This window comes from Venturia canescens, chromosome 6, assembly GCF_019457755.1.
Source record: "Venturia canescens isolate UGA chromosome 6, ASM1945775v1, whole genome shotgun sequence".
NCBI classification, from domain to species: Eukaryota; Metazoa; Arthropoda; class Insecta; order Hymenoptera; family Ichneumonidae; genus Venturia; species Venturia canescens.
Genome location: NC_057426.1, coordinates 10,588,772 through 10,616,554, shown reverse-complemented (window position 1 = coordinate 10,616,554; position 27,783 = coordinate 10,588,772). Strand labels below are relative to the sequence as shown.

At 40.7% G+C, this 27,783-nt stretch overlaps 1 protein-coding gene across 2 annotated transcripts in view; it reads left to right on the top strand.

Annotated features, from left to right (window-relative positions):
- Positions 1–27,783, top strand: part of LOC122412235 (A disintegrin and metalloproteinase with thrombospondin motifs 7-like) — a 72,776-nt gene that overhangs the window by 11,629 nt on the left and 33,364 nt on the right. The gene's annotated exons all lie outside the window — the stretch shown is intronic.

The following is a 27,783-nucleotide window of genomic DNA, read 5'->3' as shown; positions in this document are numbered from 1 at the left end:
TTATCGTACAACTCGTCGATGCGGATGAAGCGAGAACATTAAACGTATATGTGCACGCGCGAAAGATTCGAGAACCTTCACACCCCATGTAGGAAACGCCAAGCTTGACAATAGGGCCAATGCTTGGCCCACGCATGGCTTGTCGAGTATATTTTGCCAAGCTTGGCCCCGTCCTTGGGCGTTTATTGGCTGCCGTATAAAAAAAAAGAATATTTTTGCCAATATGCAACCGACAGTCGGCCCTTGAATGGTAGCCAATGATCGGCCGAACGAACTTTATCAGTCTTGGGCCATTATCGGCTGATGACCGAAAACCTTGAATATTTTTTACTATATATTTCCCGGTAAAAATGCAATACTTGGCACATGAATGGTAACCAATCATTGGCCAAGCGAATTTTACCAGTTTTGGACCATTTTTGGGCCGATGACTGTATACTATTGTATTACTAAATTTGTCAATAGAAGTGCAATACCAGAGGGCCCATTTCGCACCAATGAGTTTTAATGAATTTCTCCCAGTGATGAAAGTTTGGATTATATTTCTTTCTTTGTACAAAAATTTAGATCAAATTTCTTTTCCGGCAACAACTTTGATGAACTTCCTTTTCAAGTGATGAGAGTTCTGGTTAAATTTGCTTGCCGCAACAATATTTATAAACATTTGTCTTGCAGCGGTGAAAGTTATATGTTTTAATTTTTTGTGTAGCAGGAAAATTTTGGAAACATTTTCTCTACAGTAACCAAAATTTGGAAACTTTCTTGCTACTCAAAAATTTAGGCATAACTTTCTCCGCTATGAGATAGAAATTTTTATGATTATATAAAATATTGAAATTTCATCAAAATTTTCATCGCTGAAAGAATATGTTTTCAAAACTTTCCTGCGTTACACCAAAAATGAAACCATAACTTTCATCGCTGCAAGTAAGAAATTTTCATGAATACTGTTGCGGTAAACAAATTTGACCAACACAGTCGTCACTTAGAAATAGTGTTCATCAAAATTGTTGCCGGAAAAGAAATTTGATCTAGATATTTTTACAAAAAATATGATCCAAGCTTTTATCACTGAGAGAAATTCATTAAAACTCATTGATGTAAAGAAATTTATCAAAACTTCCATTGCTATATCAATAAATTTAGTGTAAGATAGATTTTTTATTCTATTGTAAATCGTCAAAATTTAGTATTACAATTTTTTATGTAACAAAACTCAAAGTAGGTCACTCAAACAATTCGAAATCACCATATACATCACTCGAAACATCCTTTGCAACATATCAAGAATTTTATGACACAGTTGGTACAATGACGAATTGGTCTAGTAGGTAGCGTGCGTCCGTTAAGTTAGAGCGTGTTAGGTAGGTAGGTAGATCGAATCCCACATGTGTACACATTTTTCTTCGATATAATTGATTTCAGAATCTCGGAACGGTAAGGGTCTGAGATCACAAACATTAGAAAATCCAATACACAGTGAAAAGAAAATAAATTTTGTCATGTTTTTCGTTTTCTTGCAAAAGTGTTTAATCGAAAGCTCCCAGTTTATTGCCATTGATGCGCCATTATAATGTATCAGCAATTGGCTGACGATCTTGGGCCAAGAACGGCAATCGGTAACGGGCCGAAGTTATCATCCGTGCTTGAGCCATCATCCCGCCAGTCTTGGCTGCCATTACCGCGCCAAGATCGGAGTGGTGGCTGCCGGTACTGGGCCGATCTTGGGCCCTTTGTAAAACCCTACATGGGACAGCTCGGGATAATCGTGCATGAAAAAAGCATCTCGCCTCGTTTCGGAGGAACGAAGAAAAGAGTGTTTATTTCATTTTCATTATTATTGTTATTATGATTTTTTTGTATCATTGTCGTGTTTCCATGATTATTTGTTCCTTCAGACATCGAAAGGTCGGCATACGTAACATGTTCGCTCGCCTGTTTCGAACGGCTACACGAGTGCGTCGGACCCCGAAGGAAAAATAACGATCTCGGTGTCCTTTTTCTCCGAGTCCCCCTTCAATTCCAGCGCCTGAATACATTTTCAATCGTCTCACAAAAAATACAGCGGCCAAAAGAAAAGACTTCGATCCACGAGAGCTTCCTGCTAGGGTATCATACAATTCTCTCCCCGTCCAATTTATTGTACTCGCAACTTTGTCGAAGGTTTACATAATCAATTCGTGCAACGCATTAAAAAACGCAAAAAGGCAAAGCGCGCTGACCGGTTTCTTTTGGGAACTGAAAATTGTGCGGCGCAGAGCAAAAGATGCGATCGTGCTTCAGGTATCTTTGAATCTTGCAACGATACAAATCAATAGTCGCTGATGTTCGAGTGTCCGTTGCAAAATCACGTCGAATCGAATGGCGCGAAGATCGTTCTAGGAAGCTAGAAAGTAGTGCGAAATTCGTGCGACGCGAATCAGAATTTTTATTTCTTCACTGAACCACGAAAGGAGTCCTAAAAATTCGAGGGAGGATCTTACTCGATTATTAGTCACGCGGAGACCCAGTAGCATTAATTAGCAGCTCGTTGATACTTCGAATCCTTAAGGAAGTTGAGGCTGTACAGTCATTTTTTTTACCCAAAATAAGTTATGACCTGTACCTTTCAAAAGTTAGGCCAGTTTACAGTTTGACAATGTTGCATACACTTTAAAGAAGAGTTGGGGAAAAGAAAACGAAAAACTGGTGAAAGCTCAGTCGAAAACACGGACGGTGACGATCCTAGCCTCAAAAAACTGCACGGGAAACAGATTATTATTAATATAATCTCAGCAAATCTCCTAATAAATCTGAAAAAAATTAACATTATTCGGCAAGCCTTGCTCATGTTGCCCAAAAAATTTCATATTTTTAGCATCACTTTTAACGAAGATATCACTGAATGTGTCTTGACTTCCATATAAGATTACGTGTTATTTGGCCCAAATTTTTATTGATTTTTCTCAGCAACGACGCTCCTAAACTCTCTGAAAATTTAACTGATTTTTTTTTACACTTCACTTTATAAGATGCAATCGGTAAGCGATGACATCATTTTCATTCTAATGCCGCAACTTCCTTAAAGAAGTTGAGGCCACACAGTCATTTTTTTTACCCAAAATTTATGACCTGTACCTTTCAAAAGTTAGGCCATACACTTAAAAAATGTGTGTTATACGTGTGCTCGTGTACACTTCTCCTCTCTCACACCAATTCAACGTTGTCTCTCAACGAGGGATGATGAGTGTAAACGGGGAAAAAATACGACTGATAAAAACGGTGTGACAATGGACCGCGATATTCGTGTGATACGGAAACCACTAATTTTTTATCGAAAGCAGCAAATTCGGGATTCAAATTTCTTTCAAATCGTCTCAAAAATATTCTGCTGTCGGGATACAAAAAACTTGTAGCGCATGCACGATATAAATGACGGTTCGGTTATCAACAACGTCGAAAAAAAAACTCGCGAAATGTTTATTTTGCAACAGCTGATTCAAATGGATTTGTATTTAGTACGGTTGAATGCGTGCTTAATATGCGAAAATATGATCATTTCCGAATGGACCACCGCGGTCGCCGCGTTCTCACGTAGCTCAAGAGAGATTCGATCTGCCTATCCCACGTTATGTGTTATGCACCAAACTGCGATAAATACCCATCTATACGTGCATAATCCCATGGTACATAAACATCGAACTTTCTTAAATGTATTCGGAGGCTTTTTACCGGTTGGTTCAGTGAATCGAATTGATCTCACTTTCTTGATTGGTTTTCAGCGCACCTCGATTATTTTTCCCGGAGAAATATTTGTTCAAATAGTTCACGGATCTTCGCGATCTCGTAGAAAGTGAGAACTCGTAAAAAAATTAGAGGAAACAAAATTCCCTGCGAACGAGAGAGTCAAAATTTCATCTGCTTCCTTGTTCGAAATGAATTGGACAAAGCATAATTTGCAATGCGTTCAATCGACGAACTTCGATTCTGACATTACGGAAGAGAAAGACAGTGACCATACTTCAGAACCGAGAAGCATAGAAACCGAAAAAGAAATCTCTCACGACGCACGAAACGTGGAACTCAACAACGACTGACAGCTGCAAAAACTAAAAGTTTATTCCCGGCTATGAACCAGCAGCCACGGTTTTCCAGGAGTGAAAACTCCTGCGCAAAAATTCAAGCTTTGTGTGTCCAGGAAAAATTCAAGCAATGGACCCCAAAAGTTGTGTCTAGGAACACTACAATGCTACCTGAATTCCCAATCACGTATTCCAACGCTCCCGCTCCTCGCCCACTCGCGATAATCCTGGTTGAAATAATCCTGGACAAACATTCTTGATGATCGTCTACTCGAAATGAGACGCCTTCCTTACGAGGAAGACAATAGGCGTCCATGACGATGAGACCCCCGAGCTCAAAGGTGTCCTCACCCAGTCAAAGGAAGAAGAAATCTCGAGAGAAATATCTATTGTGTTAATATACACTATTTGAAATGGTTCTTCTGCGACAGGCGATGATAGCGTGTCACAATACGAACTCCTCTCTAACTGTAAGGTGTATACGAGCTGTAATTATGAAGTGGCGTTATACGTATTTATATGTCACGATTCAATGTCCTTTGACACCATATCCGGGGCTCAAATCCCTTGTATGATCGAGACCCTGGCGTCAGAATGTCTGCAGATGCGTATACTAACATTTCTCATTGGAAGGTAACAAAATGTGCGGCGCCACACTGACATCCTCCTGCAATCACGCCCAACTTCAATTTGACGAATTGAAAAAATGTTTTGGTATCTAGATTTGGATGTAGACGATATTGTAAAATTCTTCATGAAAGTTTTCTAAGAGACCGAATTCAGGGGCCATAAAGTTTTTGCTGTAGTGTACTGAAAACGGTCAAATTTGCGATAAATTGAACTTCGACCTCTAATAAATTATGAACTATGAGGTTTAATGAAAAATCGTAAGAGACCTTTTTTGTAGGGCGTGCGACTCTCTACAAAATAGGTGCGAAGAATTTTTTTCATGACACACGATGGGCTAGCAATAAAAATAAGAATGTGCAAAAAAAGAATTTTCCAATGTCGTTATTCTTAGGGAAAATAGAAAACTGCGATGCGGACTATCTAAATATTAATACGAAGGACTCAAATTTTAACTGCTGCCTTTTTATACCAAAAAGAAACTTTTAAGCCTCTTCGTAAACAAAAAGAAAAGAAGATTTTTTTTCAGTCACCCTAATGTCCACAGCCGAAGAAGCCTAACGTGGAATAAGATTAAACTGGAAGATTAAATTCATAGCACGTTGGGAATAGAGCCACGAGAAAATGATCTCAGTGAACGAGAGAACTCGCATTTCGCTGTGCTTGAGTTACAACTTCGCTCTTAATGGGAACATGTGCATTATAAACTGTGCTCGATACGTGTGTATTTAATAGCGCGATGAGATATCGCGGCGGGGTCGGTGTGATCGATCGATTGGTCGTGTCAGAAACGCGCTGCTTCACCTTAACGGCAAAACGACTGGATGCGAGTGTGCCGGAGTGCGAAGGAGATGAATGTATGAGAGAGGTTGGTACGCGCTCGAACCACGTACGTATCCTCCTCCCGTAATGGCGTTGAACACACCTCTCCTCCTCCTCCACACATGCAGAAACTCGCGTTCCTCTGTGAATTAATGTGGAGTTCGGAGCTGCAAATTTGTTTGGATTTAATTGGGAGATCGGTTTGTGAATCGAAGGATTCTCAGGGTTTCACAGGGGGCGACGAAAGTCTAATATTCCTTTGAAATTATTTTCCTTCACTTCGCTTTCTACTTTTCCAATGCATCGAACTGGATTCCCGGATTGTGCACCACTCGATCTTGTGCGGGCTATTCCCGAAGTGCCGAATTTTTCGGATCTGCGCCGAAGGAAACTGGAAAAAAAATCGGATACAGGCTCGCTTTCTAGTTTCACGGAATTTCAGTTTGTTAACGGAGGATTATGGAATTAAAAACTGCCTTCCACTCGAACTAAAAACAATTGGTGCAAGAGCCGGTGCAGCGCTGAGCGGTGGCCCAACCGAGTGATGGCCTCGCCCGAGGCTAATCAACTTCGGGAAGCGCCAGGACCACACACTAACCATTCACATATCTTATTCGTGGGTTATCTTATTTGAATCAGTTTCGAAACGATTGTGTTTTTAGATTGCTGAATTTTGAAATCTACGTGCTGGTTGAAAGTGATTTGCATTTCTATCATTCCTCAAGTAATCAATTCGTACATTGTAAATCATTTTTACGACAACTTTACATTCCAATAACGACTGCACTGACGCGTTACCATATTTTAGCGTCTTCGTGAATAATGTTATTACTGAAACAAACGATTACGTGACTTTTCTGCAGCGAAACCTCAACTCGAAAGTCATAAAAATCAAACGTTCGAGTGAACTCTCGTCCCGATCGATGGAGACACTGGATTTTCTTTATAAATTTTCATTTTCTTTTTCTTTCTGTATACACACTCGATGGCATCGAGCATAAAAATGTCGTGAACCGTTTTACGTCGAATTTTCGCATTTCTGCGTAGTACGCACGCGGCTTTTATCGCAAAAGATTATCGTCATCTCAACCATTCCGGTGAATCAAGATGGCTAAGTATGAATTCGATGAATATTTCATCCTTTCGAGTTCACCCATGTGCATCAATCGTACGCGCTACATTGGATTATGGTAATAACGCAAAACTCTCAACTGACAGTTTTGCCATTTAGACTCATTTTTATCGCGATGTTTGTCGTGCCAATAATTATCCCAATTACGAATGCAATTTTTTTCTCTTTTCTTTTTCTCCTCGCGTTTCGTACCTCCACTAACCGGACGACTGAAGCTTTTGCAGAGTAGCGGTTTTATTGTTATACGATTCTGCGACATTTATCAAGTTCATTGGAAACATAAACGCCAGTTTATAACGAGGATTTCCTTGTTTATATAATGAGACGAAACGTGGGACGAAGAACGCATTTTTCAGACGTCATTTATCGATGCTGGAACCCGGTAAATAAATATTTCGAGACCGCCACGAATAATTCGAACTGGCCGGAAATTCGTTCGCTACACGAAGCAGTTACCCGTAATTTCTGTCATATTTAACGTCGCATAATGATCGTTAAAAAAAAGCGTATATTCCTGAGATGAATTCTTGGAGCTCTCGAAATGGACGTTTTAATGGAAATGGTTCTGCGAATAGCCTCGAAAGTGTGCACCTGCAATTACGGAGTCCTTCTACTCGAGCATCTGTCGAAAATTACGTTTTTTATCTCCGTTGTACGTGCTATTATGAATTATTAAATTTTCCGTGATCCCGAAAGGCCTCGTCTAAAAATATAAAAATATATGTAAATATTCGTTAATACACGTAGTACAATTTTGCCTTAAGAAAAAGAGGTTCTTATTTCGAAAAAGATGCCTCGTACGCGAGTGACGAGGCGAGTGGGAGAAAAGAATATACAGTAAAAAGATGACGAGAGACGAAAAATAAAAAAAAATAAAAAAAAAAACATAAGAGATTGAGAGAAAGAACGAGAGGCGCCTGTAATCGCGGTTGGGGCTCCGGAGCGGCGCCCAGTCGATGCTTGCATCTTTTTCTCTCCCGCCTCATTCCCCCTTCATCTTCTATGTGCTCTTTTTCCTTTTAAAATTTCTCTTCTTCCTGCGTCGAAAAATGTATCAAGGTGAACGTCCCAGTCATTGACCATGAAATGCCAGCGCTTGATTGAAAAGTGCAATAAAGTTTTCGCTTTCAAATTCGAATAATTCAGCGCACATGAATACAACAAATAGATTTATCAAAAACTGAAATAAAAAGTTTGTTTTTTGCCATTTAATTTGTGTCAATTTTAGAATGTAAAACGACCATGATTTTTCCAAAGTTCGACCACACATTTTCGTTTAATGCAATCTGACGAGAAAGAATTTTTGTTTTTCAGCCCATTGTTGAATACTTTTTTCCGGAATATCGGTTAGTCAAAACGGAAAATCTATATTTTCAACTTTCTATTCAAACGGTTCATAATCGAATTGACAAAATCGCATTCTTAATAATAAAATTACCGAAATATGAGGGTTATTCGCGTAAGATTCTCCAAGGATTATTCTCAAATCCGACAAGCCGTTTTGGGACTTGAAATAAAATAAATGACATCCGTTCCTCTTTCTATTGTAAATTTTGCCTCTGCCCCATTTGCTCCGATCACGTGAGTGGATTTGGAATATATTTTTGCGTTCCTTTCCTTCATCACACGATATCTCGAGAGGCAATCCTTCCGAGCCTCTCTCGTACTCTGCGCTTTTGTTTCTCTCACGTGGGCCACGTACGGTACTCTTGCTTTTTTTTCCTCTTCTCTTTCTCTTTTTTTCGATCGCAGGTTCGTTATTACCGATTGGCGTGGAACCCACGCGAGAGTTTCGAACTCGAAGAACTCAACACACCAAGATCGTCTCTGTCTCTCGCTCTTTCCTCCTCTCTCTCTCTCTCGTTCTGTCTTAAGCCTGTCTTACAATATCCTCCTGAACTTTACCTACTCTTACTCCGAAGAAAAATCTTTTCTCCATCTCGTGGCTGATGCTGCGGTTCCGGACGCCCTCGCAAATGCGAATCACTCAGTCACTCCGCTAGTTTCTTTATTCCTCTGGTGCAAGAGAGCGCATGCCTCGAGGAGAGGGAAGCAGGTTTCTCTTCCACCCCCGCTAAGTGGAAAATAATACCGGATGCTGAAATAGCAGGAGAGAAAGATAGAAACATAAAGATAAGGAAAGAGAAAGAGAAAGAAAGAGGAAGGCGAAGGGAGCGAGATGGAGAGAAGACACTCGAGAAAAGTACTAAAATAGATTGCAATTTGTGGTGCCGGGCGACGCTCTGATCTACTCTTGAAAGAAGATGGCAGAACAGTGCAAATCAGACGCACCTGAAGAACGTCCCACGACGATTGTGCTCAACGGTTTACCTCCAATGACTGTCGCAGCGAAAACGAATTCCGAAATGAATTTTTCAGTACTCCAATGTAACATTACACAAAGAAATTTATTAGGAAGTTTAAGGTCAATACCGAAAGCATGTACCGAAAAGCAGCGCTTCATTTGACGGATACACATCAAAAGTTTGCAGGGAAGATCGTTGGTTCAAGTACTTCCCAACTTCATGATGTTTCTCAGCGTATAAATAATTGCAAGAATAAGACGAGATAGCGACGGTTCGCTCATTCATCCCCTCCCCCCCGGCCCTGCTGTTATACCGATACGAGGCATTTGTCACCATGCTTATTCGTACGTTCATTCATCCAAACAGGCTGGAGTGAGTGCCAGGAGCCTTAAGCATCTCGTATTATACGTGTGTATCTCGTGTGATACTGTACGCAAAGCATTATACCGGGTGCCCAGTCCGAAAGATCAATAACACGGAGTCAAATCCCGGGCTAAAATCTGCTCCAGGTGAAGAAAGTTAATATAACGCTGTCCGATTCGAATCTAACCTGACTTGGAATACGCAGCGTCGAAACGATTGGAAATTGATCAAAAGTACAAGAAATCGAATTTTTAGAGAACTTAATTTCTTACGAAAAACTCTATAACACTATTTCTCTATCTCTTGGAGCAATTAATAGTTTTAGTCTTCATGGAAAAATAGCTCAAAGCGAGGCTCAAAGTGTCTTGGACAGTAGTGAGATTCGACAGGATGTCAACTCTGCATTGGGCAATGCGAAGGCGCCAACGTTGCGAAGGCAACGTTTTTTCAAGAATTTGTCTGCTCAACAAAATATATTTCATTATTCCAGTGTGTTATTCATCAGCTCCTATTTGGCATGCTTCACCAGAAGTTTTTATTGAAAAAACAATATTAGACTTTTTAAATAAGTTAAGAATTTGGGCTAACGTTGCTGGCCATTGAACTGGAGACACCCCATAGATGGGAGTATTTTATATATGCGGTAATATACAAGAGCTTTAATGTTTCTCGAGCCTTATGGTGCCAAGATCGAAATCGAGCCTCGTAATCTTTGCACATAGCTGTGGCGCCAACAAAACTTGTCATTCAAGTGACTGTTGTATAACCAGATTTTTTGGGGGATCTCACGTTTCCTCTCTGCTCCTTCGTGTGTATTGTGTCTTTTGCTAAAGCTTCCCATTCTAATGAGCTGGTTTCCCAAAGCTGTGTGATAAAAACCATCGATAGTATTTTCACGTTTTATTTCCATCTGCACTTTTAGCAGCATATTGAAAACGACAATAGCGTAATATTTGTTGGCACGTTCTTACGGGCTTCCCCAAAGAAAAGTAATGAAATCTTATCGAGAATTTCGTGTCTCCTGAATTCAAAGAGCGTGTAATAATATTTGTTGCACCGTGCGTGCGAGGAGGTGGTGTTTCATGCATCCATGAATAACACACTCTTGAGCCGAAGAGATAATTTCACTGGAAGAATATAATCAGATATCGTTAGTCTCCGGTTGAATCAAACTTGTTTATAATCTTGTTTATTATAATTCGTAATATATAGAGCATTAACGGATCGCACTATTTCTGATTGAGAGGATTTGTATGAATATTGATGTGCATAAAGCACGGTGGATCGATTGTGAAGCGAGTGGAGGACAATTACTCAAGATGAAGGAGAGAGAGAGAAGCTGGAAAGAAGAAGAGGATAACTGCCTACGAGCCAATCACACATTTGTATATATATTTTATTACGGTACATAATGTATAATATAAAAGGCGTCTCATCGTCCCACTCGTGTCGTCGGATTAGCCGATACGTCGTCGTCGTCGTCGTCGTCGTCGTCGTCCTGGTGGCCGATAAAACAACTCGTGTCCCGAGAACGGGCTTTAATTATCGGTCCGCCGGGTGCTAATCTCGATGGTAACATAATTTAATGTCATTCGATGCAAATTTCACGAATCGTAGGTGTGCCCACGACGACGATTACGACGACAACGAATATACTGTGGAGAGCATCAGAAGCGATTTCACACATTCCCAAGCGATACGCACGTATGTAAAACACATTTAAATATACGGTCACATATATAACCTATGGGAGAAAATGGTAGCAGTCTCAAAGTGTACTCCTTTGCACGTCCAACCATATTAATGTATTCGTACGTATGTGTGTTAATATATATATATATGCTTTCAAGTGGTTACGTGTAAATTAACATCGCGCGCTGATTTATAGCGCAGATTCATCATTATTAAGGTTGAAATGGTGCATGCTACGAACCTTGGCTCTCAGACCTTCCTCCAGACCCTCCTTTTTACTCTTTCTATCATCGGCTCCGTTTTCCTTCATGGATCAAATATATTTATCGAAATTCCCATTTTTATCGCCAGAATATATGAAGAGAAAAAGTCTGTGCATTTTTCACAGTCGCCTGAGACTTTTCTCATGCTTTTTTATTGTTAAAATAACATCGAATAGTCTTGTCTTGATCGTGAGGAACAAATGACCAGGGATCATGAAAAACTTTCGATCATTTTGTATGGAATATAAATATGTGAATAACATGGATAATGGATACATTAAAAGCTGACAGAAGGTCGAGGAAAGATGCGAAATAGGAATGAAACGTACGAAAGTTCACAGTTTTATTATCAAAATACCTGAGCACGATTCATGTATCTTTTCACATACGCTGAAGATTGAAAAATAACAAAAAATCTAAATATTCAACGCGTGAATCATTTGATTTGAAAACAAAAGTGAATCATTCGATGAATACGATTGATTTTATTGGAACATCGAAAACCAGCCGGACCCAGGAAAACTGAGTCAATCGACATGAAAATTCGAAGGAGCAACACAAAGTAAACAATGAAAAAAAGCCAATGAAATGTGGTTCTGAAGAAGAAAAAAAACAAAAGAGAAGAATCAAAGAGCGCAGGCCCCATTGCGGTTGGTGCACACGCGTGTATCAAACGGAGGCACGAACAATAATTAAGTTGTACATGATGATTAATCGCCATGTCGTTTGTCTCAGCCCTGCTGGTGCTATAAAGCCCTCTCTCCGCCGACTCCAAGCTTTCAACGCTCCTATACTCTCCCTCGGGATAGCAAATGGAGAGTTTCAAACATGTGTGCGTCCACACTCGTGTCTGTAAAATGTGTGCACGTGTATGCGCTCGTATACAAAGTGCATGCAAGTGCTGACCCACCGTAACGTTTGGTTTACTCTAACTACGTATACGTGCAGTGGAAGTAGTGCTAATTTGAACCCTGCTGGTAATTTTGTACCCTCCTTCATCTCATAGACATGTTCCATTATCTCTTCCAAAACTGCACGTCGACGCGGAATTCATATACGCTGCGCACGACTTCCTGGTGTTAAATTTGCAAAACATTCCTCTGTCTGTCGTTTAGCGTTGAACATCCCTCATGAAATATCCTCGTTGTGATTAAATTTCAAAGTTCCATCGACGGTATTGCACTGACGGAGCTGACGCTAGAGTAGTATCATGACATGTAGAAACGCAAAGTACTGCCAGGAAATATAAATCTCAGCGGATTCTGGGCGTGTTCGTTAGCTCACAACTCTGGCTACCTTGAAGTTCGGCACTCCTTGCGATTAATGAATCTCTAAATTTATTCCTCTTGCTTCATTGTGGCTCATTTGAAGTCTGTATGAAAACGGAGGCACAAACGAAAAGAGGAAAATAAATAGCTTCTAAAGATATCAGACCTACTTAACGGACGTTTTTTCATGAACGAATTGACATTGCAGCATGCCAAAAATCACTGAAGGCGCTGGGTACACTCGCCATTCCAAAACTGGAAGCCAAACTTGCAGCACTTGAACTCTCGACTATTCGAGATGATTTTACTGAATAGGTTAAAACGAGCTGAATGACTTCTGCTTCGCTTGCTTTTCATTCCTTAAAACTTGGAGGCCCACGAAGCTCCAATTTTGTCAATGAAAAATAAATGAATTCTCATAAAATCAAAGAAAATGAAAAATCTTTGAGAACGACCAATTTTTTTTGACGTCCTCAACAAAATAGAGCTGTTGGGATTCCACGATATTTGGAGCATGTACACTACACAGAGGATAACAGAGGACAAAGGTTTAACTCGTATAGCCGCAAGAAGCCAAGATATACCATCTCTGCACGTAGGTTAGCCTCGTTGGTTAGCGGAATGACCCACTCGTGATTTATGGCCTCGGTTTTAACAATGTGTCACGAGAAATTCCCCTGCCTCGATGAAAGCGACAGAGTTATCCTCCGTAGGATTCTCTACGTGTTCTCCCCCAAGCGCATTCACTGATTTTCTTCAAACCGCCCTCACAGCCTCCACCGTTCGCTCGCCGGAGAGTTAACTCTTAACTAAGTTCGTATAAAGCGATTCACCAGGAAAGTTTCCACTTCTTAGAGCTTCTCTTCCTGGATTACGCGGCTGACAGTCCGGCACCCGTGTCAGCGTATGGCCAGTTAACCTGCAGTCAACGAGTAGGCTTTTTCCATTCCCATGTCAAATACTATAGCACAAACAGATTATTTACCAAAATACATTAGAACTTGCTTCGAGAGTTCTCAAGGCTGCTCACTGCATTTCCGAATTTATCTTCGCCATTTGTGCAACTCGGAAAATTTTATCGAACTTTCTTGAAAATGATTCCTTTGATTTCCAGGCCCTGTTCACTAAGAAAAAAAGTCATTCGAACAACGGAATGTGGCATTACGAGGTCCCAATTACGGGGTCGAATATGATTAGACGAACAAAAGTGTTTTAGATCTAGTTAAATGAAGAAAACTCTTCCAATAACATCAATTGCTCTTGAATCAACAATTTTTTTCCTCCGCGTCGAAGAACATTCTGGGATCCTTCATTTGACTGATGATCGGTCGTCAGTTCGTTCTCCACCCATCGATCAGGCTCTGAAACCAGCATCCTGGATCAGAGTAAGAAGCGTTTGGATTGAATCATCAAGTCGCTTAATTCTCTGGGGAAACGCTGTTGAGTGGCCGTTGAAATAATGGTGCACAGGCATGGAAGAGCCCATAGATCTAAAGCACGTTGAATGTAACATCGATCGAGATTATATCTGAAAAAAGGGTTAGGACAAAAATTCTGAGAGCATAAAACTGGTTTGTACCTACAGGGATTAAGTTCAACGTCATTCTGCCACCAGTGTTAGTTAAAAGAGAGATTAAACCTTCTCGGAAGGACAAGCAGTTAAAGACAGAGACCGAAACCCTCGAATTCTCGTTCTGTGGTTTAACTGTTGTGACGCGTGAGTCCAATAATGGGAAGTATAGATTCTACGACGGGACCCACCGTTTCAAAACCGGAGTTTGGAATCGACGAGAGCCATATCCGTTGTCAGAGGGTCACGTGATTAGACTTTTCAATGAAGGCGTCTCCAGATCTACATTTATCGCCGTTTTCTCTAGGCGTATAAAAATGATGGTAAGTTTCTTTCATTCACGAATGAGAGGACGACCTCGGCGATTGGGAATGAAGGGAGTGAGTGCGAAAATAAATTATTCTTTGCCATCGGCCGCTATTTACCGACACAACACACGTTTTTTTAAATTTTATTACCCCTTTTTCATGTTATTTTTAATGTCATCCAGTGTTGGATGCAGTTGCAACTCAGCGTGAATTTCAAACCCGTTCGCCATTCATCCGCCGAGTTTCGCTCATGTCCTGCGGCGTCCAAGAATGATGAAAGAAGTATAATCCCCGCATTTATCACTCTCTTGCTTGGTCCTCCTTCTCCTCTTCTCTTTCGCAACGTTTTCGTAAGGGGGGTGGGGGCAGGAAAGAGAACCCAATGATTTGACCCCTCAAACATTTTGCTCTCACTCGTTCGGCAAGAAGGAACAGGAGAGAGAGAGAGGTAAATGGATCGAGTGACCAAACTCGTTTGCTCGAACGCGGGTGTCTGCGCTCCACGTCTGCGGATGAGGCTCGTACATACCTCATTTCTCGCAGCATTTATTTTTACGACAATAAGCCCCGGCGCCTCCGTGATTTGCTACCTGGACGCGAACTTTCATATGAGAAAACGCATGTCGGTTAGGGAACACCCAGAACCCGAGTCCAAATGGGACGGTCGAAATTGCCGATAAAACGTCACATCACTTGTTTTGAATCTTCTATTTTCCTACTCATCAAAATTTACGCAGATTTTTAGATAATTTATTCATGTAGAAATTAGGAAACGGATGTGTTGAACGTATCTTTAGGAATCAACGTTTCCAATCGCGCATCGATGAAACCGATTGATGACTTTCGAAAATTTGCATTGTAATTTTCGAGAACGTAAATCACACTCTTCCGTAAAATCGCAACCAAATTTTCTGTCGTGAGTCAAACACTTTTCTATTCTTCAAATCTCATTCATTTTCTAAAGAACTGTTAAATTTTTGGACAGATACGGAGGTTCGGGGCTACTCATCAAATCTTGGGAAGCTACTCATACTAGTTGCGCAGAAAAATCATCAAACCAAAGAAAATTACATGACGCGTGAGCTTTCCGAATCAGAGTGTTTGCCCGAATTAAAAAGAAAGTAACTGAATCTCGATAACTTTTACCTTCTTTAGAACGGAAAGGTGTTGCTCACGGAACTGATGAGAACCCGGTGCTATCTTTTCACGGTTCCTTCCTAATCTCCTCCGATGTTCTCTATAGTGTTCTCTCGCTTTTTACGATGGCTCATTTTTATTGACATTTTTTTACTGCGAATGACCAGAGAGCGAGAGAGAGCGAGAGAGGATTCTGTGAATACTTTGGACCGAGTGGGAGCGGAATGAGATTTCGTACATTCGATGCTCTCTGACTCATGCGGAGTCACTCAACCAATGAGCAGCGTTGCGGTCAACTGGTTTCCTTCGACGTCGTAATATTAAACGTTCCATTCATTTTGTAACTATTTATATAACGTGTGTGCGAGTGCGAGCCCATGTATATATACTTGAACTACATTTGAGTTATACAAATTCGATAAAATGATCGAGTCGGGACGTTCAAAGTTTCTTAATAATCCGCCTCCGTACTAGTAGCCTAATATACCGAAGAACGACGATCATGCAGATCCTTATCTACGTGTCCCAATCTATTTTTATTCCACATGCTGGCCTGTTGCTTTTTTTCGCTCATTTCCGCCTAAGTGGGTGTAGGCGTGTGTCGTAAAATATCATGGATAGAGTGAGCGATTGGTGTGAATTTGGACCCTGTTGATTCGAAGTTTGTATGATATTAAATTCGAGTGTGGAATTGAATTTGCAGTTGAAAAAAGGATAAAAGTAAGGTCGATGCGTTGTCAGTGAGTTTTCTAAAATAAAATCGAGCGGTGTGACAGTGCTCGATTGACATAATCAGTACTTTCATACGGACCAACAAAATTCTATTTTCTCAGCCCGAGATCCTTCATTTTTGACGATCACAGATATTTATACGTTCAAAACGCGACAGTCCGCATCGTCAGTTTTCGCGATGCCATTTCGACATGATCAAACTGAAATGAATTCCTCCGGCGTTAAACGAGTGAGTAATATGAAAAGTTTAATGGATGAAAACCAAGTGAAATGGAGGTCGATGGGTAGTTTGCGCTTGAATTAGATTAGGCAAAGTTAGACAACGCGCTCGAGAGATTTATTTATAGTCCGAATAGTAATAAACGCAGGATCGGAGCGAGCGTCGAGCTTGTAACGAAGAAACTGAAGATCCTTAACTGTTTCTTATCGTCGAGCGTGCCTCCTGAAAATTCAATTTGATAATGCGCAGACGAGCTGTGAAGTGGATAAAACGAAGATAGAGAAAAAGAGGAGAAAATGCGGGAAGGAATCGGATATAGAATGTCAGTGGGTAACAGATGCGCCGAGTCGATGAAAATCTATCGGCTTATTGTCCGCTGTGTCCGATCGATGATTTATGTGAGAAAAATATCGAAATCGAGTGTCCCAGCGTATGTTATCCTTGGAAGACAAGAGCACATGCATATATTCAAGACGACAGAGAGACCGGAGTTCGCGTATGAATGGCCAATTTCACTGCTTCCATCGAAAACACCAGCGAGGCAGGTGCGACAAGAAAGCAAGGATCCTTGAAAAAAAAAAAAAAAAAAAACGGCGGATTATTTCCAGCAATAAACAAAACTGCTCATCATCACATTTCCTTCTCGAGTGAACACCCAAAAAGAAAACTTCCCGGGGAAATGAATGAGCAAAATAAGTGAAAAATCAAACCAGTTCCGCATCGATAAAGATTAGTCGGACTCTAATAAAACGAAGAGGACTAAATCCGCGTGGAAAATCCCAGGAAGTTGGAATGAGAAGGATGCGTGCGTGCATGTCATTCGAAGCGTCGACAGGCTAAATCATCGATTTCACCCAGTCATAGGACCATTTTCATCTATGTATTTATACACTCACACGCAGTACGGGAATACAAAGAAGAGTTTCTGACGAGCATAAGGACCTAAGCGACAGGCTTCGGAGAGGATGAAATCGAGGAGGTTGAGCCCCGTTGTGAAAAAGTAATGCATAAAGCATAAAGACGAGGAGGAGGAAGCTCGTAAAGCGATCGTTTCTACTCGTCAGGGATGTAGGGGGTTTTAGACGAGGAGTACGTATATCATTAGTCGATGTATACGTGTGTAACGAACCTCCGGTACACACTGTGTCGCATGGGAGGTCCTGCGGTGCTCACTTAGCTCGCAGATCGTTCGCTCGTTTGCACGAAAGAAGCTGACGCACGTATATGTGCTGCTTTAATCCTGTATTGCACGCTACATGTCTTCATAAATACTTGCACGCATGTATGATAAGTATGAATATACGCGGCGTGTTCGAATGTATGTAAGGGATTGCAGGCATCAGATATATCTCGAATTTCCAGCGTGAAAAGGCTTAACGCGCTCAGTTCAGCCTACCGCGCGCGGTTAACCCTGACTATCTCTCGGTTCGCTGCATAGGCATCCCATCGTTCATTGGTCGATCCGCCATTTTTCACCGTTTAATGATAATGGGATAATGATGATTATACGTTGGCTTCTACCACCAGGTAAAGCATTATTCATACAAGTATACTCCACTCGTACATATTGAAACGTTACATATTCATATTAAGGGATTTATATGACTATATAGACGGGGAGTACTCGTCTATTTTTCTTAAACCTCGATATAGGTAAAATACAGAGTGCAGCGTGGTCGTCGACGCTGACTTATGCCACCTGCATACTTGTTGCATTCACCAGAACTGCACTATGCAGTTTTGCACTGTGCATGTCGTGCAGTCTGCTTGTCTGCCTTACGACACGAGCTCCTATGTACTTTCCAACTTCTGGCTAACGAAAAGGCTTAATTACAGCTTTCTTGAGGTACTTCGTGCTCCGGCTCACCGCCTTTTATCGACCACCTCTCCGTCCATGTGTCCCCCCGCACGAATATATATATTTTCCGTTTAATCGTTGACAAGAGTGCTCGCATGCTTATTTCTAAATGACTCCGCGCGTCTGCGTATGCATATGAGCTTACGTATTTTCTTCTGTCAACGATCAAACGCTCGGAAGACACCTCGGACGAGCGGGTTTTCTTTTCACGTACACTTTCAGCTCACTAACTCACTATTTTACACAAGGCTTTTTTACAGTAAGCTTCGCTAAAATCGAGTTTCGCTTTCTCTCGCATAACAATGGAAAAAACGTGTTTGGTTCAGACTGTAATCACGTACTGCTGGCTCTGAAAAATAAAGTTGAAATTTAAATGAACGTCGATCGAATAGTCCCCGTCGCTTATGTACTCCTCGACGAATCTTTCAATTATTCTTACTCGTGGAAAATCTTAGAAAACAACTCTGACAGTAATATTATTTATAAGGCGTATGATTTAAATCGTGAGTGAAATATCATGCGTTGCAATGGTGTGTAGAAGTGATACGAGAATCGCTGGACGAGGACGAATAACGTAGAACGGTAAGACGAATATATAGAGTGTGCTTGCTTAGTAAGAGCAGAAGGCGCACGTCACACCAGCTGGTGTAATATGTCTTCATGACTTTTCATGCAAAAAAATCCATATCTCCATGAACAAATGTATACGTATATAGATTCAAGTACAAGTGTCTATTTCGACTCGTGCAGCTCTCGGTAGCATCTTTATTATACTAAATCTGCATACATTTTATGGATCTTTCCCCGTGCCTCGTGCATATCTGTATGATAATGCATTCTATCGTGTTATGGTTTGCTGTCGTGAAATTTATTGAAATATGAGCCTGCACCAACGGAGAACTCGACGTTCCCATTTTCATTTTTATCTTTGCCAATGACCTTTTTATCATCATTACTATTTGATTTTTTTAAATTTTTAGATCAACGTTCATAAGCGTCATTGATGTAGCCGGAAATGCTTTTTTTCTTCGTATTTTTCATTAAGCGCTCGTTAATCAAGGGCTGGCGTACTCGGGCACATGAATCAAAGCGAACCAAATTTTTTCAACGTCCCGTGCGTTAAAACGAAAAGAAAAATGTTCCGTTATGAATAGGAATTATTGATGGGCCGCTATAAAACAGAATTATTAAACTTCCTCTTAAGCTATGGTCAACATGAACTCGTCATCTTGAACGCTCCGATAACCTTTTTTCTGATCCTATTGCGACGCGAGTTCGCGAACGTTCTTTCCACGCAGTCACTTCAGCTTCGATACGCACCGCGCGCCTGTTTTATTGGACGATGGCTGTTTTCTCTGTCATATACTATGTCACCAATTTTTTTCATCGCTATATCATTAATCGCGAGAGGATGAAGATCGAACATCGAAACGTTACGACGCAATTCTTCACGGAAATCTCAACCGATTTATCCGAAGACTGTCTCTCGCCCGCGCCACTTCAAAGCGATAGATCGCTTACGGAGATTTCTCTGGTTGCTAGAATAAAAGCGTTCGTACCACATATACAGTTATAGATATTTGTATGTGTATAAAATAGCAGGCAATCGTCTTGTGTCCTGTTCTAGGCGCCTGTCGTCCAGACTTCACGGAAGTACGGGTTCTTTATGGCCATGCCGGACAGTTTCCAACGCTGCTCAATAATCTCCTATCCACATTCGTCGCATTCGCACATTCGAAACATTTCAATCGCTCTGTATATTTTCTCACAATTATCAACCTTTGCGAGCTAAATCGAACTCTCTTGTTCTATTACTCAAACTCGAATCACTTTTGATGAAACGTTTGTTCATATATCTTGAACTATGGGGTTCGAAGTTACGATGCGAAGTTCGGGGACTGATTTAACGTGTTTTAAATTCGAAAGACGAAGCACTCGGTGTTGAAACGTGTACTACAAAGCGATAGCAATGAATTATTTTCTGCGGTACTGTGTTACCCGATCAATATGACGTTAACTGAAAAAACTCTTCGAACTTCTCGGAATCTCGCAGCACTCCCAAATAATAATTTGATCGACTAAATAAACTCGGAGGACAGAAAGAATGATTGAATCGAAGCATTTTCATTCATAGTCTTCGGATATTTGTAGATAAAAAAAAACTTAGCTTCCGCTGAGTGAAAATAGTCATGAAAGTATTCTTACAAAGTGTTTTTACACACCGCGAAACTGTTCGTCGGCTCGCGAATAAGGGAAAAAAAATTTGAACCGCACACCGAGAAATGCGCAGTCGTTGGCAAGAAATTCTCGCTATTCATGATCTCTTCACTGAAAATAACTGAAAAATCAAGTGTTTCCGAACGCTCCATTGCAAGATTCAACCAATCCGTATTTATTTCGAGTACCTCTTCGAGAGCTCCGAAGTAGCAACTTTTTGACGTTCGTGCATTCCTCAGTGGTTAAGAATCCCGGAAATTCCTTCGCCGCAGTAAATATCCAAGGTTTTTCTGCATTTTTCATCGATAGCAAAGCTTCACATAGATACGAAGATCTGCGAGAATATAACTATACCAGGAGTTCGTGCAACTTTTATGAGGAACAATAATACAAACGTAAACTATACTGGAAGCAAGCCTGTTGGTAAGCGCCGGTTTTCTTGCACCTTTTATGGCCTGGGATTTCGCGATGGCCCACAAAAGCCATGCACAATGGTTCGAGAGCACCAGCGTCGTTCGTATGAAGAAATAAAAAATGTATACACACATGTGCGGAGCCATATATAGATATAGAGAATGCGCATGGGCAAGCGTAATTCAAACGTTCTGGACGCCTCGGTGAATAACTCGATCGAACACGATCGAAGATCGATATCTGGTGCGAGTAGCCCCGTTTACCACGATCTTATGTTCATATATACAGCGAGGGAACACTCTCACGATCCCGCGGTATGTGTGCATATATGAATATATGTGCAGCTGTGTATACATGTATGGATCATACTTTATGTCTCTCTATGCTATCGCCATAGATCAGCCAGTGCTCGGCGAGGACACTCGGCAAAGATTTATAGCCGGAGATCCAGCTCTGTGGATGAGACGCACACGCATTGGGTGAAAGAAAAAAAGGATTAACTCGCGCGCACGCCGCGTTCCAGAGTGAACATACGCGAGAGACTAGAAAGTAGTATTATGCTCATAGCACATAAACCTCGATATGCCTGTTGAAAGTGCAGACATACGAGTAACTAAATGAAGTCACATTTTTCCATCAATTTTTCTATTCTTTCTTTCTTTCTTTCTTTCTCATTGTGATTTTCAAAGCTTGAGGAATCGCACGAAATTTTTAACTGCTGCTTCCTCCTTCACGCTCGAAGGGTGTGCTGCATTTTTCCATGCTCGCTCGATGGGACGGTACATTCGGAAGAACAGAAGTACTCAATTCTAACGCTCAGAAAAAAATCGTGGCCACAAATCAAGGGCGAATCTGAACGTGATTTTGAGGCTAGGGGAAAGACTGGGAGCTCATAAATCCTTACGTTCTGCTGCAGAACCCATTTATCGTTGTTTTTTTCTTTTCGTTCTTTTAACATCATTCATTTCTGTTGAACTTTGTCTGTATCGATGTTTTTTTCCAAATTACATTTATTGTAGAGAGCTTTTATAAAAAAAACGTATCGACAAAAAAGTGGCTATTTTCACACTCAAACGTAGATTTGTATTCGATTCGCTAACCGATTACATTTCGCCTAACTGAATCATGCTGAAGCGCTGATTCAGCGTGTGATATTTCAAAAATAGTTCACTTCGGTTAGGCATTCGCTTTGAAAGAATGAGGTTATTCAAATGTCCGTTTCCTTCTCAAACAGCCTGAATAACAAGCGAGTACTAAATAAAAAGAGAAAATAATGGCGTCTATGAATGAATGAAAATAAAATGATAAATCGATTATTATTTTATATCGACAGAGGCATTAATCAATTTTGCGATTGACTATCGTGAGGTTGACCGCGAACGTGGGAAGTGTTGGAGTCTTCAACACTCGATTGGCCGACGAAATCCGTTGCATTACGCACTTCGCGCCATATACGCGTGGAAAATAATGTTAATCGTCAGTCGTAAATAAATCGGGTTGTCTAAAGATTGGTCAATGAAGAAATTCACTCGATTCACAATTAAACGTTACGATACCAGCTCGCGCGTTTCATTTGTCCTATTCCCACATACGAATATCTCTCCAATAATCCATATTTTAGTATTTATATCCGTCGTATAATGGCATCGTCAAGTATCCCTGAAAGTAGTCCACTTTGTAGGAGTTCGTTGCAAGTTACAAAAGTACATTTAAATCGTGTTATAAAACACGCTGTTCTATTAATTGCCACCACGATGCGTATCGCGATCGCGATTATAAATTAATCGTTTTCTAATACGCATTATACTCCGTACACCAATACAACGGACAAGAGTTACGAAAAAAACAAAATAAAAACGTACCAGCATTCAATGTGGAACGGAACGATAAACTTCGAGCAGATCGCGAGAGAAAGACGTGATAGTATTCTACATGAGAAAATTTTCCAATCGTTGCACACCCACCTTAATTTATTTAACATATTTCCCTCCCTCCGCCGCCCTCTACCGCTCGCCTTCTCCCCCGCCGTGTTCCTGCTTCATCCGAACCAGCGACGCCCTCTTTTGCTCGTTGTTTTTTTGCTCACAGAACGACACGTAAATTAGTAATCTCTCGGTAACGAGAGAGGTTGACTCAGGCTATAATGCAGCGCAGAAACCACAAGAGTACGACGACGAGCAGCTGGGGCGGGGGAGAGCTTAATACTTAACAGTTCTATCACGTACCCCGACAGCGTATACGAGCTATGGACTCCTATGGACTCTCTCCAATATATACCTACATGCAGTACGAACTCGATGCAGCCTCGTCGCACACATATAACAGGCCAAAATGCAGCTCACATTCGGAACTATCCATATATATGTGGATATATGTGTTTATCTCTGGCTCAAACAACTGGTATTGGTGTTTTATGACCCTATGGAAATTCGAATTGGAAACCAGTCGTAATTGCCGGCCCGGCGTTTACGTCGGGTCCCCACTTTCGGCCGACGGACCACCGCTTTTACTACTAACTCGTGCCTCGCTATGTTCTATCTCGCATGCCCTGCTCGATCGTCCAATCTACTTGCCACAAATGTACCACTCTCCTATTCCAACTAGTCGTATAGCTTTCTGTACACCACTTTGACTAATTTTTCTACCTTCATCATTCGGCATCGGACAAACAAAGCTGAAATTTAAGGATTTTTTGTCTGTTTCAATTATACCGGATGTGGAACAGAGTTGCACTGATGTTGCATCTGTCGTTCGATCTTTCGTAAATGCCACGTGGGACACACTTTCATTTGGATATTTTTTTCATACATTTGGTGGATGAAAAAAAAAACATTTTTTCACGAGCGGTACCGATGGGGAAGAAGCTTCGGAATATACTATTCTGGATTTCTCACGCGAATGTCGATGAAACATTGCAGTCACATTAAACAGGAAATAGTTTACTGACATGCTCGCGTCAAACGAGGCTGAATTATCACAATCGTCTTAGACCGAATTTGAAGCAACGATATCTCATCAGATTTGTAACTCAGCATGTCTGGTTAACCTAAAAAAATGTAAAAACCAATAGATTTGCAAAATAATCAATTTATAAACGCAAGCTTTTATGGTACCACTTTCTCATTCAAATTTTTCAAAGGAAACACCATAAATTTTAATCTCCTGTGATTTCATCGGTTAAATGGAGCTCTTTGGTTGCCATAATTTCCAAACAGATGAATTTGAAGGTAATCTACCCGTAGTGGATTTGAAAATGGCTATTTCAGGAACGAAATTAGACGTGGTGTGCTGTGATTAAAATAGGTTGGTAACAGAAATTATTCTCTGAATAATGCCAATGAAGTACGTCATCCTGGAAATTTGCATCGCTACCAAGGAACAGTTTCACAAACCTATCGTTATTAGGCACTGTCTAGATTGAAAAGGCATGTTATCTCACAAATTCACCTTGCGACCATGTTCGATTAGTACGTTAAACTGCGGGTATGAAAACATCGTGAAAATTTAAGACTCATTTGACGAGGATGCAGTGCAGTGCCAACTTTAAAATGATGGGTTAAGTCAGTTCAAAACGTAAAAAAGTAATAAAGAAAAATATGCTTCGGGTCATGCGCGTGATGAGAATGGAATCGTGTGTGAGGATACATTCGTATTATTGAGAATCTCGAACTTGGTAGAATTCCTTTTTTTTGTTTTCACGACAACATGATTGCAGAAGCAAACTTCTACCAGCAAGAAATCTTATGTCTTGGACGCGTGGAAAATGTCACGTGCTTTATCACGACACGAAAAAATGGGCTCGCCAAATGATTGTTTTCACAGATGAGCTATTACTGATGGCACGAGAAAAGGTATAAGCTCTCGCATCAACGGAATGTACTCCACTGAAGAAACACATCGAGACAGATCATCATCGATTTAGGAGCGTTGGTCCCTGGACGATTTCACTCGGGCATATTCGGTCGAAAATTTTGAGAATTCCATTTTCCGGATTTTTTCCACAAAATGGGTGAAATTTATGGTTGGGAGTTTGACACACTGGCGGTATGGGTGTCGTTTGACAAACGATCGGAAAGTCTGTGACCAGCTCGTTCGTCATCGTCATTGAACGTATAGGGCTCATTGGGTCCGAGCCATAGTGATATATCTAATTTCGCACGAATACGATAACTCAATATAAACATGCGCATACACATATGAAGAAGCGGAAGAAAGAGTGGAATGAAACTGAAAAAAATGGGTCGCCTCGATCCTCAACCCGGACGCGATATATTTTAATCTTTGCCACATGTATACTTCCACCAATTCGGAAGAGAATATTGAAAAATCATGACTGGAAGCATGCATACCCGTCGAGATTTTTGTGCCTCTTCCCATTCACATAAATAGACGAACGCGCATATGTGTTTGCGTGTTCAGGGGAGGCAAAAACAACGTAGAACAGCGGGGGTAAAGTGAGTCAATAAAGAACGAGTCGCGGTGAAAATGGAGTGAAAAGCTTTACTGTCACTTGAAAACATTTCCAACAATTATATTCCCCTTTTTTTAACGTATCATATTCGTTAGGCAGTAACTCACTGACAGATATAACTACACGGAGAAAACGGATGCGTTTTCTATAGTGAGGAGTATATTATTTATCAAAAATTTTCAAAGGATTTAGCCACCGATTACAAGCAGCATAGTATTTTTTGAATTTTCCAATATTTCGTCCCTTGAATTCTAAACAATTTTATGTGCATAGCAAAAAGTGATGCACGCGAGAACTATATTTCGTTTTGTTTTTTTCAGGGTTGCTCAGGCATACTTTACAATATAAACATTTAAGGAAGTTGAGGCTGTACAGTCATTTTTTTTTACCCAAAAGTGATGACCTGTACCTTTCAAAAGTTAGGCCAGTTTACAGTTTGTCAATGTTGCATACACTTTAAAGAAAAGTTGGGGAAAAAAAGACGAAAAACTGGTGAAAGCTCAGTCGAAAACACGAACAGTGACGATCCTAGCCTCAAAAAACTGCACGGGAAACAGATTATTATTAATATAATTTCAGCAAATCTCCTAATAAATCTGAAAAAAAATTGACATTATTCGGCAAGCCTTGCTCATGTTGCCCAAAAAATTTCATATTTTTAGCATCATTTTTAACGGAGATATCACTGAATGTGTCTTGACTTCCATAAGATTACATGTTATTTGGCCCAAATTGTTATTGATTTTTCTCAGCAACGATGCTCCTAAACTGTCTGAAAATTTAACTGATTTTTTTTTACACTTCACTTTATAAGATGCAATCGGTTTAAAAGCGGTGACATCATTTTCATTCTAATGCCTCAACTTCCTTAAAGTGACTGAAAACATTTTTTACTATGCTTATAGAGAAAAAGACTCTTGAGTCTTTTGAATAAAAGGTATCGGTCTTTTTACCATGGTGGATAGAGCAATTGCGTTATTACTGCTCTTCGAATTAATGCTGCAATCCAGTACGTGTCCCCGAGATACTATATTCCTAGTACTTTCCTCTAGAACTTTCGGCCTCGTTTTCTCCGTGTACCAATTAAAGGACAAAAAAAGATCATCAATTCGTTAGTTTTGACAGCCTCAGCTGTAATGACGTTATTTGAGAGATGATATGATTTTGTCTGATGAAAATACGTGGTAGTGTTTCGTTGGACATGAAAAATAGTGTAACCGAATGAATGAACTTTCAATTCCGAAGCGATGTTACTTCTCTCTCTCTCTCTCTCTCTCTCTGTTCAATTTTGCCCCTTCGTAGCCAACGTATACATAAATATATCTCGTATAGACGTCAGAGTGTTTGAAATATCTGGCTTTTCCGGTGGAGTCATGGTGAGAGGGTGTTAAATTGTGTCCTGATTGATGAAGCCTCTCGGCTGTTCAGCGGGTCAGCCACAAGCAGATCTTTTTCACCCTGGCTCTCTCTCTCTCTCTCTCTCTCTGTCCATTCTCCTTCACGCGTTCGTTACACATACATAAATTGAATAGTTTTTCTCTTTTTTATTTCCGTTAGCGTTTTATTTCACAGCCGTAGGTCGCGGAGAGTTCATATTGTTCGTGAAAAATTCGTGGAGCTTTTACTTTTTGTGTCAAGCCATGCGGAATATGCTAATTGAAAAAATGGCGAATACAAGTGCTGCTGGGAGTACGAGGGCCCGAATCCCAGCAGTGTCGGGGTGGAATGTACGTCTCGCACACTTATAAATCGCCATTTATAAAGCACCGGTAAAGATCTTGCGTCAATAAATCAATGACAGGCCAGAGAGATCGTAACATTATTGCAAATGCCATTTACAATCGTCAATGCACTTTAGTACCAACGTGTGCTTGTTCACGCACGTTATATATTATCCCAGACATTCATTCGCTGTCCATACATGCACATTTGGAAGTAAATGTTAAGTTCCACCGTTTGTCAAGGTGCTTAAGTTACGAGGTGTCTTATATATGCGAACGGAACTATCAAGTATCAGGATTCCGAGCTGCAGGCGCGAAAGGGCGTCGTCTCCGAGAATTTAGCGGATAAAACACCCGCTTTCACGATCTTCTGATCATTCTAATTTTATTTATGTCCGTACCCACGTGCGCACTTGTATTTATGTTGTCTCGGCTACGCGCTCCGCGAAATCCTGACGTTTGTCTGTTCGCGATATTAGATACATCGTGGACATGGTATGCCTTCGCGATGTCTATAGATACTTTCGTACACAAATCTCGTACCTTCCAATTAATGACGCATTGTCTCGGAGCGTACAAAGCTCGGTATTACATCAGTATA